Here is a 21,914-nt window from a genome sequence, read left to right as displayed (position 1 = left end):
AACTTAAAAACACCAAATAAACGAAATTTTTTTTTCCTAACCTAAAAACACAAACAAATGACAAATGCCTTTCCCCCTACACTTAAATGATACATTTCCCTCAATGTATACGAAATAAATGCATGAATGCTCAAAATAAGTAAAAAGGGAAATTGCAACTATCCAAAACACAACTAAAATGAAAATAGTCTTATGAAGCAAAAATAAGGAAATTGTTTACTTGCACATGCGAGTGTGGACACTCCATGGGTAGGCGCGGCCTCCTTGGTCTTCAACGGCTTCTGCTGGATTCTTGGAAATAAAAACTTGGGTTTCCTCCCAATTAGTGCTTGGTTTTCTGTCTTCAGCCTGACATTGCCACTCCTCTACTTGCGTCTTTTCTTCTTCTTCTTCTTCCCATTGTTACTCTCGACATCCCCTAAGAACGGTTTGAAGAGATTATCCATCTCTTCCTTCTCATCTCCATAATAGGTGATCTCCTCACTTTGCAGAGGCTCGGAAGTGAGTCGGTACACCTCTTGCTTGGTGTTGTGACGAATCTTCATTAAGCACTCCATTGCCTTGTACTCCATGTTAGAAGTGCACAAGAATGGCCTCCCAAGAAGAATGGACACGTCACCAGGAAGTCTCGGAACATCTAGCACGATGAAATCAGAGGGAATTAGTAAATTATGACATCTAACCAAAACGTCAACAAGCATACCGAGGGCTTTTTCGACCGAAGAGTTGGTGAAGCGAATGTTCGACTCAAATGGGTGCAAATCGGCTTTCACAAACCCAAGCTTCTTAAACACAACCAGTGGCATAACATTGATAGCTGAGCCATTGTCAATTAAGGCCTTCTCAATTTGATACTCCCCTATGCTGCAAGGTATGACCAACGAGCCCGGATCTCTCTTCTTGATTGGATAAGTTGCAAAAAGATAACCACAAATCTCCCTAGGAACATTGTGACTATGCCCTTGCTCCTCAACCTTCTTCTCAATGACTTCAATTCCCTCATGGTTGCTGGAAACTTGGCGACATCGATGTCCAGAATGAGGGAAATCACGCTCGTATCCACGTATTCTTCAGTCATGATCAGATCCTCCTCTTCCTCACTATCCATGATCTCAATCATCTCCTTAGTCTTGATTACTCTCACCCTCTTTCTTGGAGTTGTCTTCAGAATGGCATTCACATGCTCCTCATTCTTCGGGTTGACAACGGGCTGACTAGGTAGCTTCCCTTTCTCCCTATGACCCAAAGTAGTAGCAATCTGACCCACTTGACTCTCTAAGTTTGAAATAGCTTTCGAGTTAGCTTGCATCTGCTGCTTGGTTCGGTTCGTGAAGCCGTTGGTGCTTTGAGCTAGGGAAGTGGTGCTTTGAGCAATCTGAGCGATCTTCTCCTCCAAGCTAGTCCTCTCAGCATTCGAGTGAACATAAGGCTTTTTGTTGCTCGCATTAGCTTGTTGTCCATTATTGTTGCTCCACCTAAAATTGGGGTTGTTCTTCCATCCAGGTTGTAAGTGTTGGAATAAGGGTCGTACGACACCCTAGGATAGCTTCCAACCTGATTCACTTGCTCCACGTCATTCCCTTGTGCTTGCACACCCATCAACTTCTCTTGAGCCAATGACTTACATGTTCCCTAGTACTAAGCTAAGGCAGCTATTACCCATGCAAGAGTTATTAAGATCTATGAGAACGTCAAACACGCACAACATACAAGCTTTGACTATTTTCTTGTAGAGGTCCTACGAAACCATTATCAAGCACAATTTCTTATTCCTTTGTTAGTTATGATTTAGTGTCTTTGACTATTTTACAACTAAACCTAACAAATAAACTAAATGCAATTATCCTAAGGTGGCCAGTCAAAGGACGCATACACATAGTGAATGAATTCAAATAGATAATGAGAATTTGATACACGCAAACATCAAATTAATTCATCAAGAGATGGATAAACGATTTGTTAAAGCATGACATATTCAATAATTAGCCTACAACTAACATGCAATATAGAATAATAAACTACATAATTAAAAAAGAAAATAAAATCTGAATAACATAAACAAATTCCCAATCCATGTTGGCTAACACACTAATTAAACAAACAATTATAAACTAGAATTCCAGAGAAAAGAAAATTGAAAAACCAAAGAAATCATCACTAGGGGGCTGCGGCGAGAAGAGGAGAAGAAGGAGACCTCACACAAGCAGGCGGGCTCACGACTAGGGTGAACTAGGGCTTGCAGCAAGGGGTTCTGTCTCGCTCTCTCACTCTAACTTTCGGCCTCTCTCTCTCTCTCTCTGAAAATTTGAATGGACGAATTATGTGGACCTCGAATTATGAGAGAATAGGATGTATATATAGAGGTGAGAGAGAAATCCTTGTGAGGCAAGGCTTAGGAGTGTGCGGCAAGGCTAGGGTTTGGAATCCATGGGCTGTGTGGCATAGGCTTGGCTCATTGGGCTTAAGTGACATGTGCATAGGCCTTTAGGGTTTCACTTACACATGTGCATGGGCTGCATGGATGGACTTGGCGCAATGGGCTTTAGCGTTTCAAGGAATGGACTGTAAACTTGCGCATGCATGGCTGCCACCTAATGACTTCGGCATTCACATAGGCCCATGGCCCACTTGACTTAATGACATGTCATACTTGACCCTTGACCATTGACTGTGACTTCCAATTTCTCCCCCCATTTGACTTTGACTTCATGACATGTCATAGTTGACCCTTGGATTCAAATTCATTTCTTCACTCCATTTGATTCCATGGATGCCCAATACCATCTAGAAGCTTCTGGAACCTTGACTTGATTGAGTTGACTTTGACCAACCTTTCTTAGTTCAACTAGGATTCCTTGTACATGAAGGATTCCTTGTCCATTCTACCTTCTCATAATGACCATATTACCCCTAGTGACTCCTAGTCTCATTAAGACTCATTTCCCTAGTAGGGTTAGGTTTCCTAGTTCAACTAGGAATTCCTGCTCCAATTAAGATTTCTCTTTTTTGGCTTGATAATGATGGTTCTGGGTTTGATGTTTCCTCGTGTGACTAGGAATCCTCATTTGACTAGGATTTCTGCTCTTTTCCTGGTTTGACCAGGAATTGACCTATTTTCCTAGTTTGACTAGGAAATGTTCCAAAACGGCTCCATTTGCTCATTTTTCCTATTTATGCTTCATTTGACCTAAAAATATAAAAACGAGACAACAAACACAAAATATCGACTTCTAACACTCTAGGACAAGGAATTAGTATCGTAAAGAGACGCAAAATGCACACTCATCACCCATGTCTTTCTTGCCAACCGGGAACCTTTTTTGTGCAATTTGGATTAAATTGGTACAAGTATGCACCAGAATAACGTTTACGTGCGTTCATAACATCAAATGTGGTTCAATAGGTCTAGAATGCTAATCCTAACATGAGAAACTGCTTCCCCATGTCTTTCTTGCCAACTTGGCAAATTTTTGCTGCAATTTTGACGAAATTAGTACAAGTATACACCGGAATAACTTTTTCTTGCGTTCATAACACCAAATGTGGTTCAATAGGTCTAAAACGCTAATCCTAACATGAGAAAGTGCTTCCCCATGTCTTTCTCGCCAACCAGGCTCGTTTTTTGTGCAATTTGGACGAAATTGGAACATGTATGCACCAAAATAATCTTTTCGTGCGTTCTTAACGCCAAATATGGTTCAATAGGTCTAGAACGCTATTCCTAACATAAGAAAGTGTTTCCCCATGTCTTTCTTGCCAACCTGGCACGTTTTTGGTGAAATTTGGACGAAATTTCACTACAACAAATTTGACTTTTCATGACATTTTATTAATGGCGTTTTAAAAATCAATGTCATGAAAAGACACTATTATGGCGTTTTAAAATAAAACGCTATGGAATACAGTATATAGATCGTTAACTATGACAATCAAATAAAAATGTCATTAAATAATGAAACAATGATATGAATATTGTGCTCGAAACTGGCCGGAGATGTCGCCGGCCATCTCAGCCTCGATTCGCCGTCGGAGAGCGTCGAGTGGACGATCGGAGCACACCACCGTGCTCGGCTCAACGAGTAGAAGAAGATGAGGGTGGTCGCCGGCCTCGAACTCGCCGGAAAAGTCACGTCGACGCCGGAGCTCCACGGATCGGCCTTGAACTGGGTCTCGGGCGTTTCTGGGCTGCGCCACCATCAGGGGGAGGAAGAGGGGAGGGAGGCGACCACGTCTGGGCTTCGACCTCCGGCAGCCGTCGCCGGACGCGCCCTCACGCGCCGGTGATGGCAGCGGCTGCACTGTGCAGCAAGGGAGAGAGAATCGCGCGGGGAGAGAGAGAGAGAGAGAGAGATCTTCTTTTTGGGTTTTAAAACCCACTTTCATAAAAATTACAAGTGTGCCACTCACTTCACATGTCCGTATCTTTCAAACCGTAACTCCGATTGACGCGTGCCGCGTGTCTACGAACTCGTGGACTCAAGACCTTTCCAACGTGCCCAAAGTCAAAATCAAAAGCCCATTTAATTTAAAAGTCAACTTTCGGGTCAAGCCCAATTTAAAACAAAAATTAAGATTAAATCAAAACCTATTTAAATTCCAAATAAATTTCCAAAATCCTTAAAATAAATTCACAAAATATTTAAAATAACTCCTTAAAAAATACGGGGTCTTACATTTTCAGAAGCCCAAATCAACCCATTAGAAATTACTCATGCACCCAGAAATTAAACGAAAAACCTAAAAAAACAAACCTATTTCCTTTTTGCGTTTGGCTGTGGATCGTTGTGGTTTTGGGTATGGGTCTTTGTATTTTCAGGGGGTTCTTAGGGTTTTGATTAGGGGAAGGAGATTAGGAGAGAGGGCTGAGGGAGCTACGGAGGTAGTACCGCAGGAGGGAGATCTATTTGAGAATGAGATTTTAGATCTGGGTTTTGAGTTTGGGCTTTTGAGAGGGGCGGAGGATGAAATGGAGTTCAAGAGTAGAGAGATGAGATGGTGAGACTTAAGAAGGGGAGAAGCCATGAGATCGAGCTGAAGGAGAGACTGAAATCAAGAGAGAAGAGAAAGCGATGGAGCTAAAGTCAGAAACTTTTGGGGAAGTCTAAGAGGGAAAGTGAAAATAGCTGGGAGGGAAAAAAGAAAGGAAAAGTGAGATATTTTATTTGTGAGAAAGTGAAATATTTTTCAAAGTGTTGAATCAATGGAAGTGCGCCCAGCTGGTTTCCTAAAACAATACAATTGAATTGGCATGAGTGTCATAAAAGTGTTTTAATGACTTATTTATAAAATTGAGTCATTATATCCAAATTATAGGTGCATCTATTACACTTTTTGTAGTAGTGACATCTGTTCCTAAATTGGTATTCAATGCCCTGTGTTAGCTTCTACAAATTGGCCAGCAAGTATTTAATATTATGCTGTTTTGGGATAATCTTGCCTTGGAGTAATAATTCTTCTCTTTTAACTTCCTAAGGTACTGATAATGTAACCATTTATGGAGCTTTTGGCATTATAATGATAGCAAGTAAAGTATATTTGGAGAAACTGGACAAACAGCTCAAGCTATACATCATTATATGAGAACTGTCTAGCACTCTAAAATTGATAGAGCATTATCTGCAGAACGCCTTTAAGAAGTTGGTATTATTGACATACATAATGATGTCCGTAATTTTGGAAAGCTACATAATAAGAAATAAAATCTCAATTCGTTTTTGGTTTCTAATTCTTTCAGTTTTGTTGTTCTTCGCCTTCTAATGTATCTGGTACAAATCTGAGTGTGGATCATAATTTTATTTCTTATTAGTGTGTGTATATATAATATTCATAAATCCAAGTGTTGTAATTGAGGAATTTTATGTTATGGATTTAAGACTGCTGAAGCTTTCCATTATGTTTCTAGGTACAAATCCAAGCTTGTTGCTGTAAAAATTATACTACCAACCAGAACATCAACTGTTTAGTCTTAACGCAAGGAAAAATTTCGAAGGGAGGTTACATTGCTGTCAAAGGTGAAACATGAAAGCGATCAGGAAGGTATGAAACTTATTTTATTAGATCATAGTTATGGTAAATAGATGTGAGATGGATTGCTTTTGAATATGTTCTGCACTGGATGTAGTTAAGGTCTGAAACTTTAATTTGTGTAAATCATATGTTCTTAGATTAAAAAAGCTTATTAAGGATGGATAAGAGCTGGACAACTTTTCCCAGGTTTCTTAAAATATCTAACTTTTCCCATAGATAGTTTAGGGACTTATTTAGACTGGATAGTAATATATGTGTTTTTTTCTTTCTTTGTAGCATTAGTCGGGAGTACCAAGAAGGGTTAACAATCTTCATTAAAAATGCTAAAGAGTATGCAAGGAATCCTGATATGCTCGTATGTCCTTGTAGTCTCTGTAAAAATCTTAACTCACAAAATGATGAAGATTTGTAAATGCATATGCTCAAATATGGTTTTGACCCTCTATACAAGGTTTGGATCCTCCATGGGGAACAACCAAGTAGTGGTACAAAAAATGCAGATTTTCAGATGCCTTTGCTAAATGAAGATAAAAACAGGGCAGATGTACAAATGATGTACAATGATACGTACATTCCTTTTGATAGAGTCGAAAATTTGGCACCTAACAATGTAGAGGAGGGTTTAGCAAAGAAGTTAGAAGAGGCTGAATCTCCTTTATATGTAGGGTGTAGAAAGTACACAAAGATATCAGCTACCTTAATTCTGTACAAGCTTAAAGTTGCACATGGCTTGACTAATAAGGCATTCGATGATTTTCTTGAGACTTTTAAGGATATGCTTCCGGATGATAACAATCTGCCAAACTCTTTATATGCAGTAACAAAGTTTGTAAAAGAGTTTAATTTAGGGTATGAGAAGATTGATGCGTGCGTTAATGATTGTTGCCTATTTAGAAAAGAGAAAGAGCACATGGAGACATGTCCCAAATGTGGTTCATCACGATGGAAAGTAAATCCACGCACTAAGAAGATTAAGAAGGGTGTTCCAAAGAAAGTTTTGCGTTACTTTCCTATAATACCTAGATTTCGAAGGATGTTTCTTTCAATAGAAAAGGGCCAGCAACTAACTTGGCACTCCATTCACCATAGTCAAGATGGAATGATGCGTCATCCGGTTGACTCATTCGCATGGAGGATTGTCAATAATAAGTGGCCTAACTTTGCATCTGATCCTAGAAATCTAAGGCTTGGGCTTGCGACTGATGGGTTTAACCCCTTCAATAATGGCAGTACATATAGTTGTTGGCCAGTGATCTTAGTTACCTATAATCTGCCACCGAATGTATGCATGTCGCATGAGAATTTGATGCTGACTTTACTTATTCCTGGCCCAAAACAACCGGGAAATGATATAGACGTGTATTTAGAACCACTTGTGGATGACTTGAAGGAGCTTTGGAATAATGGCGTGGACATGTACGATGCATTCAGCAAATCCATGTTCAACTTGAAAGCCATTTTGTTGTGGACAATAAATGATTTTCCAGCATATGGAAATCTAGCTGGATGTACTACAAAGGGAGAATTCGCTTGTCCAGTATGTGGTCCGAATACGTGCTCTCAGTGGTTGTTAGTTGCAAATAAGACTGTGTATATGGGTCATAGGCGGTTTCTTGTACCAAATCACTCGTGGCGCAACCAATCAAATTTGTTTGATGGAACCAAAGAAACAAGGAGGCCACCGAAACCATTATCTGGGCCAGAAATTGCAGCTACTTTATGTGACTTTAGAAATGAGTGGGGAAAAGGCCAAAAAAAGAGAAAACGGGTAGAGAAGGGGGATTCATCTAAAATGTGGAAAAAGAAGTCAATATTTTTTGACTTACCATATTGGGAGGTTAGTTATTTTTGGCATTTTAAAGTTAATTGTTAGTTAATTTTAGTTTACAGTGTATCTTAATCTTTAAGGGAATAGTAAGTGTATATTGTGTTATTGGTGTTGCAGGTATTACCATTACGCCATAATTTGGATGTAATGCATGTAGAAAAAAATGTTTGTGAGAGTGTTATAGGTACAATATTTGATGTTAAGGTGAAGGGAAAAAAGAAGAGAAAATCAAAGGATATGGGAAATTCAAAGGATAAGAGAAAAGCAAGGAATATTGGAAAATCCTCAAAGGATAAGGGTAATTCTAAGAATGATCCTAATTCGCGAAGGGATATTGAGCTGTTGGATCTTGTGCAAAAGTTGCCTTTGGAAGCACGCAACAACAAAGTGCAGTTTTCATCAATACGCTACACACTGTCAAAGGCTGAGAAGCAGAAATTTTGTGAGAGGCTTTTTAGATTAAAGCTACTTGATGGATATAGTTCTAATATTGGGAATTGTATCAAGGTGAAAGAATGCAAAATACTTGGTCTTAAGTCCCATGATTACCATGTGTTGATGCAGCAATTGTTATCAGTTGCTATAAAAGGGATGTTACCTGATGGGCTACGAAAGGCAATCTTTCGGCTGTGTTCCTTTTTTAACGAGCTATGCCAAAGAGTTATTGATAAAAACAGATTTGAAGAATTAGATGATGAAATTGTGGATACTGTCTGCATGTTGGAAAGGTACTTCCCTCCTTCCTTTTTTTGATATTATGGTTCACTTAACAATTCATCTAGGACGAGAAGCTAGATTATGTGGACCGGTGCATTATCGGTGGATGTACCCTTTTGAGAGGTAATGTAACTATGATCTCTTAAATCCTTAGTTAAAAGTAAGTTCTAACCATGCATAGCTAATCGGTTTTTATTGGACTGCAATTGTTAGATATATGAAGGTGCTTAAAGGGTATGTTAAAAATCGTGCACGAACGGAAGGATGCATAGCAGAATGTTATTTGGTTGAGGAGTGTGTGAGATTTTGTAGTGGATACATGCCACAAGTGGCAGCAGTAGGTGCTAAATACAATCGCAATGAAGAATTTGCAGATGAAACAATCGTATGCGGGAGCCCACTGCGTAGTGGGCGAACAAGTGAATTGTCAGCTGAAATGATAGAAGTGGTTCACCTATATGTGCTACTTAACAGTGCTGAAGTTGAACCCTATATTGAGTGAGTACACTAACTACATCTTCCCTTAATGGCTACTTAACTGACTAGTATTCATGACAATGTAATTTTTATATTAGGGCACATAAGGCTGAGTTAAAGCATTTAGATCGGCGTTTGCTACATGATGATAGTTTGCTAGAGAAAAGACATTTACAAACATTTAGGGAATGGTTAAAAAGCAAGGTTAGAAAGACATTTCTTTCTTTTAAGTACTTCCATGGTACAAAACTCCTAAATTAAAGCTTAATTTCATTCTCTTATGGTTGCACAGGTTGAGTCTAAAGCAGCTACAGCTGCAAACAAGTCTGAGACATTTGAATCTCTTGTAAAAGGGCCTAGGCGTTCTGCAAAGTCTCACGCTGGTTATATTATCAATGGACAACGCTTTCACACAATAGATGTTGATAATTCTACACAAAACTATGGTGTTTATATTGAAGCTGAAACATTATGCAGGGCTAGTGTGAAAGACACATCACAAATTGTTGCTAAAGTTGATTATTATGGGGTTATAAAAGACATTTTGCTGCTGGACTTCAACACTTTTAGGTTACCTGTATTTCTCTGTGATTGGGCCAACATTGTTAGTGGTGTGAAAAGAGAAGATGGTTTCACATTAGTTAACCTTCATGAAGGTTTAAGTAAATTTGAAAGGGATCCATTCATTCTAGCTTCACAAGCTAAACAAGTCTTTTATTCTAGAGAAAGTGAAACCTCAAATTGGTATATAGTACTAAAGGCACCACCAAGAGGTTTTCATGAGTTGGATCCATATGATGAGAGTGTTTATACATCATATATGCCACAAGATGTATCTACACTTGATATAGACAATAGGGACATATCTGCTCCAACTATGTAATGTTTAATTTAACTTGTAGCCAGGTGTTAATGGCATCTTTTGGGGAATTTTGAATTTATATAGTTGTTAAGGCACCAAAGAGTGTTTGTCATGAAATGTAATTCTTGTATCTTGTGAAGTTTCTTATGTTTGTAAAGTGATAACAGTTATCCTTTAATGAATTCCATATTTTTTGTTACCCATGTTACTAAATTTAGGCTGCAAAATGGTAATAGAGTGATTAACTCAACTGATTGTTTATATTTTCAATTCATAGCTCAGATACCTTGCTTTATTTTTCAAGTTATACTTATACGATTACGTGAAAACTGATTCTGCCTTTGGTGTGGTTGCTGTTGCAGTACCTAACTTATTAAAGTTGACCTCAAATTCTGCATTTGTTGCCTACACTATGGGGGAGGTGAGCTAGCTGCAATACAAATTTGTTTTTTTATTAATTGTACATTTTTTAGTTCATTTCCTCTTTTATACTAATTTTGGCAAATATTTTGATTGTGCAGCCTTCGCATCCAGGAAAAAAAAGAGCTAGCCATGAAATTGGAGAAGGGCATTCTGTTAGAGATGAATGCTCTGAATCCAGTCCTCAAAAGAAGAAGACTAGGGGCAAAACAACACTGCAAGTGATGGCAACCGGAGAAAAAAACCGCAAAAATGTTGAGTGGAACGAATTTGGCCAACCTGTTGGTGTTGACTCTATACGTTTCAGTTCAACTCTCGGGTGTATAGCACGAGAATTGGTGCCAATCAATGTATGTAGTTGGGAAAAAGTGGAAACCAAGATTAAAAGTGATGCTTGGAAGCTCTTAATGGTAATGTTATTATATATATATATATATCTATATATAATGTACCTTTTGCAAATTTTTATAAGGTTATACCTGATTGTAATTCATAATGTATGATGCTTAATTAAGTCTTGACTCAAATGGCAGCAAAAGTACACAGTGGATGCCAGCCACAAAAAGTTGATATTCATGATGATGGGCAAGTTATGGAGAAGCTGGAAGTCCGCGTTATCCATCTCAATTAGAGAAGTTTTACAATCTGGACAAGATCATAAACGCCATATTGCCCTAATCAAGCCTGCTGATGTCAAACAGAAGGAGTGGGATGCATTTGTGACAGAACGCATGTCAGATGGGTGGAAAGTATGACTATTTGTGTTTCGATAAGGGAATTTGTATTTGTAGATCTAAGATTACACATGAAATTGACTGATGTTCTTATCATTCCAGGCCAAAAGTGAGAAAATGAGGAAAATACGAGCCCAACAGACTCTACAGCACACATTGAGCCGAAGAGGTTATGCACGATTGGAACATGTTGAAGTAAGTACCACTCAAACATACTTGTAGAACAGTTAACAGCATGTATGATCAATATTTGGTGTTTATTTGTGTATGCAGAGAACAAAGAACCCCGATAAACCTTTGAGTAGGCCTGAATTATGGATTAAGGGACATATACCCAAAAAAGCCAAAATGAGTGAGGCTGATGCTACTACAATTGTATGTATTAACTATGAATTCAAATATGCCTTGCTTTTTTCACCAATGCTTTCAACTATGGTATTTACATTTATTTATTGGCTGATTTTAGGAAAAAATCAAAGAAAAAATGGCAAGCACTCCAGCTAGTGAGAATCCAATTGACATTTCAGAGGATGCATTGACTGAAGTGCTTGGTAAGGAACGTCCTGGTCGTGTTCGAGCACTAGGATTTGGAGTTACACCTACGAAGGTAAATGCTCAAATCGAAAGCAATTCATGGAGACAATTACTAGTGAATGATATGAGTCAACTGTTGATTAGACAAAAGCAGCTAGAGGATAGTATTGCTCAATTTGCATCGTACATGGTAAGTTTTGACAGATACTCTAGTGGTTTTTCTCAATTCTATTACTATCACAGCATGAAGCATCTCAATTGTTTCTTTATTTTTGACAGGACCGCCCCCGAGTTTCACCCAGAAACCCGGAGGGGTCCTGCGGGAATCCAAATTCAAGGAAAATCCTACCGAAAATTCGGCAGAACTTCCCCTGAAAATAGACTAACCCAGAAATTTCAAACCTGTTAAAAAGCACTTCTATACAGCAACCACCTCTACCACAACCAAATAGGGTCTCAGACCCAACAATTCCACAGAAATCCAACTTAAAATTTGTAGAGTGGTTATCAGAGCTACTAATCCTATTACAGCAATTATTACATTTAAGGATAGGAACTTCTAAAATGGAAATGAATCCCTACAAGATCCGGGGGTGGAAAATGGATGTGATTTGCCTCGACGCGTTTGGCTCGACCTCCACCAATGCTACAACCTGGGGGGGGGGGGGCAATTTAAGACAAACAAGAAAGCGGTGAGATAGGCTCAGTGAGTGGACAGTTAAATGGAAGTGAAAATCAAAGATTTAATATCTTTTCAGAAAACCCCTTTTTACACACGTTTAAACTCTAAAACCTTAGAATGTCCTTTGAAATCCCCCAGTTTTTTTTAAAACCATTTCTCAGTAAAATATAAAATATGAAGTTGAAAATCAAACTTTGAAATCCAAGTTCTCAAACTGAAATCGATATTGTCAATTTATAAATAAATAACTTGAGCTGAAAACTTTCTTCTCAAACATTCTCAATATATTGAAAATCAATAAAACTGTTCAACTGAAACCGTCTTACTTAAAAACCTTTTGTTGCCATAAACTCATCACTTAAAATACTTAACAGTTAAAAACACACACCAGTCAGATACCCATAGAATCTGTCATACATGCGCAGAGCCGAGGATCTGTCATACGCATGCAGAGCCATAAATAATCTGTCATACATGCGCAGAGCCGAGAATCTGTCATACGCATGCAGAGCCATAAATAATCTGTCATACATGCGCAGAGCCGAGAATCTGTCATACGCATGCAGAGCCACAAATTCTGTCGTACGTGCACGCAGAGCGGCCCCCAAAGGGCGAAGCATCCCGACACACGGCCCAAAGCCTATATGTGCATCGTGATGGGTCCCAAAGACCTTTTAAATCTGAAACCTGGAGGGTACTGTAAAGGTGGTTTGAAAACCAATAACTCATAAACACATAATTCAAATCTCAATCCTTTCATTTTTCTTCCAAAACTTTTCTTAACCAAACCAAACTCATCGAATATACATTTATTCAACTCAAAATATCTAAATTCATAAATCCATGAAACTTTGAAATGCAAAAACCATAAATATCAAATTTTAAATTTTGGAAAAAGGAATTTAAAAACCCAATTTTAACCCAAAAATCCTTTAGCTTAATTTCAAACTCAATATAGCTAAGTAATAGAATTTAATCATCAACATGTAAAAACATTTCAGAAAAATTTAAAAGTTAGTCCACTCACAGTGAGAAAATCTAACTTCAATCCTCCGCCAGATCGTCACGAACCCCGGTCGTCTCGCCTATACCATAAACAATAAAATACAATTAGTTTCGACTTGGCGATATTTAAAGTGTGTGTGTATACGAGACCTGACGTCATACCCGTCTCTCGTCCAAAATAAAGGTTAACAAAACCTCTTCTCTCACACCTAAAAGACCTTACTTAAATTCGAAACTTTCCGACTCAAATTGATGTTGAAGACAAAAGGTAGTCTAACCCTAAGTCCAAATCAAATATACAAATAAAAATATACATAGTCTACCCCAGAACCATTATCTATTTTAAGGCTAGTTTCGGTAATGGATAAGTACCCAAATATCGACTCAAAGGAAAACAATCTAATCCTCACCAACCCTTCCACCAAACTACGACCAATCATTAACTCAAAGACTCTCAAAGGACGATAGAAACCAAAATTTATAACCGAAGGAGTCATCACTACTGCCACTGCCCAAAGTGGCAACCCCAAAAGACAAGCTCACCCAAAAATTTTAGAATTTTCTTAAAGTTCCCTATTAGGCTCGGCACTTTGGGGTTTCAACGAGTAGAAATTTTCCCAAAAACACTCCAAAATTTCTACAACGTTCAGCCAAACCTCAGTAGACCCGAAATGGGTTCCCACCTTTGAAATCAGACTTCTCAATGTTCAAATTCTTCCAAATTTACTCTAAATTTATGGTTCCAAATGACAAGTGGGATTTCTAGAGACGTAAATTGTCCAAGAGAACATCAATAACAGCCCCAAACTCAGAGTTTCACAGTGAACCCGAAAATGGCCTTGAACCTAAAATTTTAAGTTTCAAAATTTATGATTTTAAGCTATAAAACTAAAGGAAATGAAAGCCCAAAGGAAGAGGAAGGAAACCCACCTAAAAACTCAAAGATTGAGGTGAAAATCCGACTAAAAATGGAGGGGAAGGCCGGCGGGTCTGTGTGGCTTTTCCGAGCAAAACCAGCGTGCAGGGGGGCTGGCTGGCTGGAGGAAGAGTCGGCGAGCTGGCTGGCGTCTGGAAGGCACGCCGCTGATCTCAGGTGGCTGGAAATGGCTGGGCAAAGAGAGGGGCGGCGGCTGGGGATTTTCTGACTTGTTCCCTGCGCGAGTGAGTGTTGGCTGCTGAAGGGAGTGGCGAGGAGTGGTGGTCGGCGCCTGGGAGGCGCTCGCCGGGGCAGAGGCTGGCAGGGGTGGCCGGCGATGGTGAATGGTGGTGGCTGGTTGGTGCGCGCAGGGGAAGGGTGCGGGGAAGAGAAAACACCCCCCGAGTGAGAGGGAGAGTGCGGGGGTGATAAATAGAAAGGGAGAGAAGGTTCTAGAGAGAGGGAGAAAGTTCAAAAAAAATCAGATTTTTTTAAACCCAATTTGTCATTTTACGAAATTGCCCCTCGTTTCAAACGCCCATATCTTCCAATCTGTAACTCGGATTGAAGCGTGCTACGTGTCTATGAACTCGGGGGATCGAAACCTATCTAACGGACCTAAGGTCAAAGTCGAAAACCCATTTATTTTAAAAGTCAACTTTTGGTCAAGCTTAAATTAAAACAAAAATAAATATTTAAATCAAAACCCTTTTTATTTTCCAAATAAATCTCATAATCTTTAAAATGAAATTCCACACCTTAAAAAATATCTCTTAAAAACATAGTTAAATAAAAATTTAAATTTCTAGTAAAAATTTGGGTCGGGTCGTTACAACCTTCCCCCCTTAAAAAATTTCGTCCTCGAAATTTAGTAGAAAATTTTAATTTAAGTGAATTGTAGTTGCAACTTTTTATTGCCCAAAAATCAAACCTCCTTTCAGCAACCATATATTAAAATATGCGTGAATTTAATAAGGATATTTAAACTTAGGAAATCGCTCCACAACGAACCTAAATAAATTTAGTAAGCCTCAAAAATAAAAACTTAAAAAATGTGATAGAACACCAAATCCTAGATAAAGTTTTCAGGGATAAAACCATTACGAAATAAATCCATTTAAAAACCTTTAAATCATTTGAAAACCGCTCTAACCCACCAATCGAGAAAGTTTATCTCTTATCGACATTCAAAACGATAATACGTGACACGCAAGAGTGTGTGTGTGTGTCCTGAAGTCTATCGAAAATATCGTATCATGCTCAAAATTAGATAATGTACCCATGATGACATCCGGTGAAGCCAAAGCGTCCTGCTGCGTCATGACGAGGACTCTACCTTGGGCTCTAGGGCATCTTGGTTGATCTCTCTGTTGTTCTCCACCTCTACTCATATGGCTAGACCGTACACCACTACGCTTCCGCTGCGCCACTCTGATTAACCCTTTGATCTATAAATGCATCAAATAGTACTCTAAATACCCCCTGCTCATAACCTCGAAAAATTTTTACTAAACTCAAACACCCAAGTACTTCACGATCTCAACTCCTTATGTACTGATCAAAAATTATTCTTGAAGTGCACGAGTCAAAGCTGAAATATAGACGTACCGTAATCGTAACACTCACGTTATTCGAATAAACTATTCCCCCAAAACTTACCACAAAATTCTTGAGGTCGGCCACGTCGAGGAGGCATATCCATACTAGCTGAGGGAAACCTATCTACACACAGAGGGATGCACACGAGGTGCCGAGTCTACAGGAATTGAAAACCTAATGCTCTGATACCAAGTTGACAGGACCGCCCCCGAGTTTCACCCAGAAACCCGGAGGGGTCCTGCGGGAATCCAAATTCAAGGAAAATCCTACCGAAAATTCGGCAGAACTTCCCCTGAAAATAGACTAACCCAGAAATTTCAAACCTGTTAAAAAGCACTTCTATACAGCAACCACCTCTACCACAACCAAATAGGGTCTCAGACCCAACAATTCCACAGAAATCCAACTTAAAATTTGTAGAGTGGTTATCAGAGCTACTAATCCTATTACAGCAATTATTACATTTAAGGATAGGAACTTCTAAAATGGAAATGAATCCCTACAAGATCCGGGGGTGGAAAATGGATGTGATTTGCCTCGACGCGTTTGGCTCGACCTCCACCAATGCTACAACCTGGGGGGGGGCAATTTAAGACAAACAAGAAAGCGGTGAGATAGGCTCAGTGAGTGGACAGTTAAATGGAAGTGAAAATCAAAGATTTAATATCTTTTCAGAAAACCCCTTTTTACACACGTTTAAACTCTAAAACCTTAGAATGTCCTTTGAAATCCCCCAGTTTTTTTTAAAACCATTTCTCAGTAAAATATAAAATATGATGTTGAAAATCAAACTTTGAAATCCAAGTTCTCAAACTGAAATCGATATTGTCAATTTATAAATAAATAACTTGAGCTGAAAACTTTCTTCTCAAACATTCTCAATATATTGAAAATCAATAAAACTGTTCAACTGAAACCGTCTTACTTAAAAACCTTTTGTTGCCATAAACTCATCACTTAAAATACTTAACAGTTAAAAACACACACCAGTCAGATACCCATAGAATCTGTCATATATGCGCAGAGCCGAGGATCTGTCATACGCATGCAGAGCCATAAATAATCTGTCATACATGCGCAGAGCCGAGAATCTGTCATACGCATGCAGAGCCATAAATAATCTGTCATACATGCGCAGAGCCGAGAATCTGTCATACGCATGCAGAGCCACAAATTCTGTCGTACGTGCACGCAGAGCGGCCCCCAAAGGACGAAGCATCCCGACACACGGCCCAAAGCCTATATGTGCATCGTGATGGGTCCCAAAGACCTTTTAAATCTGAAACCTGGAGGGTACTGTAAAGGTGGTTTGAAAACCAATAACTCATAAACACATAATTCAAATCTCAATCCTTTCATTTTTCTTCCAAAACTTTTCTTAACCAAACCAAACTCATCGAATATACATTTATTCAACTCAAAATATCTAAATTCATAAATCCATGAAACTTTGAAATGCAAAAACCATAAATATCAAATTTTAAATTTTGGAAAAAGGAATTTAAAAACCCAATTTTAACCCAAAAATCCTTTAGCTTAATTTCAAACTCAATATAGCTAAGTAATAGAATTTAATCATCAACATGTAAAAACATTTCAGAAAAATTTAAAAGTTAGTCCACTCACAGTGAGAAAATCTAACTTCAATCCTCCGCCAGATCGTCACGAACCCCGGTCGTCTCGCCTATACCATAAACAATAAAATACAATTAGTTTCGACTTGGCGATATTTAAAGTGTGTGTGTATACGAGACCTGACGTCATACCCGTCTCTCGTCCAAAATAAAGGTTAACAAAACCTCTTCTCTCACACCTAAAAGACCTTACTTAAATTCGAAACTTTCCGACTCAAATTGATGTTGAAGACAAAAGGTAGTCTAACCCTAAGTCCAAATCAAATATACAAATAAAAATATACATAGTCTACCCCAGAACCATTATCTATTTTAAGGCTAGTTTCGGTAATGGATAAGTACCCAAATATCGACTCAAAGGAAAACAATCTAATCCTCACCAACCCTTCCACCAAACTACGACCAATCATTAACTCAAAGACTCTCAAAGGACGATAGAAACCAAAATTTATAACCGAAGGAGTCATCACTACTGCCACTGCCCAAAGTGGCAACCCCAAAAGACAAGCTCACCCAAAAATTTTAGAATTTTCTTAAAGTTCCCTATTAGGCTCGGCACTTTGGGGTTTCAACGAGTAGAAATTTTCCCAAAAACACTCCAAAATTTCTACAACGTTCAGCCAAACCTCAGTAGACCCGAAATGGGTTCCCACCTTTGAAATCAGACTTCTCAATGTTCAAATTCTTCCAAATTTACTCTAAATTTATGGTTCCAAATGACAAGTGGGATTTCTAGAGACGTAAATTGTCCAAGAGAACATCAATAACGGCCCCAAACTCAGAGTTTCACAGTGAACCCGAAAATGGCCTTGAACCTAAAATTTTAAGTTTCAAAATTTATGATTTTAAGCTATAAAACTAAAGGAAATGAAAGCCCAAAGGAAGAGGAAGGAAACCCACCTAAAAACTCAAAGATTGAGGTGAAAATCCGACTAAAAATGGAGGGGAAGGCCGGCGGGTCTGTGTGGCTTTTCCGAGCAAAACCAGCGTGCAGGGGGGCTGGCTGGCTGGAGGAAGAGTCGGCGAGCTGGCTGGCGTCTGGAAGGCACGCCGCTGATCTCAGGTGGCTGGAAATGGCTGGGCAAAGAGAGGGGCGGCGGCTGGGGATTTTCTGACTTGTTCCCTGCGCGAGTGAGTGTTGGCTGCTGAAGGGAGTGGCGAGGAGTGGTGGTCGGCGCCTGGGAGGCGCTCGCCGGGGCAGAGGCTGGCAGGGGTGGCCGGCGATGGTGAATGGTGGTGGCTGGTTGGTGCGCGCAGGGGAAGGGTGCGGGGAAGAGAAAACACCCCCCGAGTGAGAGAGAGAGTGCGGGGGTGATAAATAGAAAGGGAGAGAAGGTTCTAGAGAGAGAGAGAAAGTTCAAAAAAAATCAGATTTTTTTAAACCCAATTTGTCATTTTACGAAATTGCCCCTCGTTTCAAACGCCCATATCTTCCAATCTGTAACTCGGATCGAAGCGTGCTACGTGTCTATGAACTCGGGGGATCGAAACCTATCTAACGGACCCAAGGTCAAAGTCGAAAACCCATTTATTTTAAAAGTCAACTTTTGGTCAAGCTTAAATTAAAACAAAAATAAATATTTAAATCAAAACCCTTTTTATTTTCCAAATAAATCTCATAATCTTTAAAATGAAATTCCACACCTTAAAAAATATCTCTTAAAAACATAGTTAAATAAAAATTTAAATTTCTAGTAAAAATTTGGGTCGGGTCGTTACAATTTTTATAAAAGCAAGGCAAAACTGGTGAGGAAGTTGCAAAATGCCCAGATCCAACTCCAAAGGTAAAATGATTCAAATAGTTTAAAACAACAAAGACATCTTCTTCTACATTCTATTGCCCATTTTCCAAATTATAGTGTAGAAAACTGTATCAACTAACATGTTTACCTCGGAAGCTGACATTTGAGTATTTTTATTGGTTTTATTTTAGTCTCCAGAACGTAGTACCCAAGTCCCTCCTAATGTGAACCTGTCTAGTGGAAACCTTGTTAAGGGAAAGTGTACACTTTTAAATTGGGATGGAACAGGCCAAGAAGTGGCAAGAGCAGAGATTGAATCTACAGATCCGACAACACTTATACATCATGTTGTCCTTGGACCAGATTGCTATAAAGTTTGGGTGCAAGACATTGTAGTTCATCAAGTGCCATTGTTCAGGAGTTCACGTGAATTTTTCATACTTGATGATGCTTTGGGAAGCACTGTTGCTTGGCCACACAAGTATATTAGAATTGACTAATGTTTGAGGTAATCTCCAAAGACTTTGGTTTAGTTATGGCTTTTTATATTGTCAATGTTTAATTTTCTTGCTGTTAAGGTACAACATGAATGATGTGATTGTAGATCTAGAAGTAGTTGCTAAGGACACTAATTAACAAGTGGAAAAGGTTTGAGGGTGTGGTCATCAACTTTCTATAAAATCCAGCTTCCTATTTCACAATACAAAGAGATAAAGTTAATCGTTTTGTAAGATTATATAGTGATACTTGCAATTGATATTGTACAATTTGTGAACAAATGTTGGAGAAAATTCCTTTGTCAAATTAAATAGTAAAAAGGAAGAAAACAAAAAACAAAAGGAGAGGACAAAAATTTGTGCTTTTTGTGACTGTGAGGCAACTGCAGGCTGCTTTCTTTATATTATTAAATAAAACCCTTATTTTTTAGGTGAGGTTATTTAATTTTCAGTCCTTTAGAATGTCTCATATGCTCTATGAAAATAAACCCAACTAGAAAATATATATATCCCTAGCTTGTTATGACAAAACATTAATTAAATGATATCTTGTCTGGATAGGAGAAATATAATGGCCATAAGAGTTTAATATCATCCTGGGACTTTATGATCAGGGAAAACATGCATCTTGATCATGACCAAATATTTCATTTTGTACAAGGTGCTAGGGAAGCATATATATTCATGTGGACATATATTGCAGAAAAAAAAAAATCTGTCTATTAATGTAGGTTATTGCATTTCCTAAATTTCTTGACAATTCTTCTTGCTTGGAAAAAATAACAAATTAATAGACATTTATTACATGAATACCTTCAGTTTGGTGATTCCCTATGCATCAAAATATAGAGGGTACCTGTTAAAAAACTCAATTAAGCTTAGGATTTCCTTTACAAGTCAGATAAAGCCTAGGAGTACCTGGAAATATTTGTTAGAAATACATTATGATTGTCCTTTTTTGAACATCTGAGTTACGAAAGCGAAACATAACTCAAATTAGAAATCAAAATTGTGGTGTTTGAATCAATAGCTGAACAATTTATGGCTTTTTTTGGTGTGTATGTTTTCTAATGAGTTAAGGATTGAAATAAACTATTAGTTTCTGACCAATATAAGTTTTATTATTTGAGATGGGTCTGGTACTCTGGTCTGATTTTGCTCAAGTCATAATTATGCACATTCCCCACAAACGGGTATACACACACACACACACACATACACACACACACACTAGTCATTACTGTTTTCAAGGAAAAAAAATTGTAATGTTTAGTAGGACTTGGACTACTTTGGTGTTCATCTCCAAGTTTGTCCATCACTAGTGTATTAGCTGCAAAAGGGCTGAGCCTTAAGTCCCAAATTTATATGTGATTGAGAATTGAGAAAAGAAAGTAGGCCTGGGAAGTCCCAAATTTATCTATTTTGCTGGCAGATTTCAACCTCATCATTTCTGTCCTCTGCAACATCCTTGTATAATTTGCTAGCTTTGATTAATTAAAGCTTTGCCTTGAGTTTGATCAGAGTTTATATCAACTAGGGATATATTTAGCTTTTCATACATACATATGGCCAGTGACTTGTTTGCATGATTTTTTTTCATCCAATGTTATAGGTCATCTAATGTTAAACTTTTTCAATGGCAATGTAAACAATGCCATAGAAAGGCTTTCATGACATTTAACAAACGTCATTGAAACGCTTTAACATGGCATATTTCAGATGTCGTTGTAGGCCCAACCCTTTCAATGGCGTTTGAATCATGCTATGTAAACACAATTAGATGACAGTTACTGAAGTCATCTAAAGTTAGCCATTTTCAATGACATTGAGATAACGCCATGGAAAGGTTTTGCATGACATTGCTCAAACGCCATATAAATTGTACCCTTTCAATGGCGTTGAAGCCATGCCATGTAAATTCTTTAGATGACATGTACTGAAAGTCATCTAAAGTTAGCCATTTTCAATGACATTGAGATAACACCATGGAAAGGTTTTGCATGACACTGTTGAAACGCCATATAAATTGTACCCTTTCAATGGCGTTGAATCCATGCCATGTAAATTTTTTAGATGACATGTACTGAAAATCATCAAAAGTTAACCATTTTCAATGACAATTAATTAACGCCATGGAAAGAATTTACATGACACGAATCAAACGCCATAAAAGGTGTGGAAGGATGACAATTTTTCAACGTCATGGAAACTATTTTAGATAGCGTTTTTCCGGTGCTGTA

The 21,914-nt window shown here is 38.4% G+C and overlaps 1 long non-coding RNA gene across 1 annotated transcript; it reads left to right on the top strand.

Annotated features, from left to right (window-relative positions):
- Positions 1-11,672: 11,672 nt before the first annotated feature.
- Positions 11,673-19,593, top strand: LOC147283514 (uncharacterized). The gene is made up of 3 exons (XR_015122341.1): positions 11,673-11,789; positions 19,169-19,219; positions 19,369-19,593. It is a non-coding gene; the product is annotated as an uncharacterized LOC147283514 (long non-coding RNA).
- Positions 19,594-21,914: the final 2,321 nt, after the last annotated feature.

The sequence above is a fragment of the Dryas octopetala genome, chromosome 5 (assembly GCF_963921425.1).
Source record: "Dryas octopetala chromosome 5, drDryOcto1.1, whole genome shotgun sequence".
Lineage (NCBI taxonomy): Eukaryota > Viridiplantae > Streptophyta > Magnoliopsida > Rosales > Rosaceae > Dryas > Dryas octopetala.
Note: the sequence above shows the minus strand (reverse complement) of the source record. Positions and strands in the feature narration are given on the sequence as shown.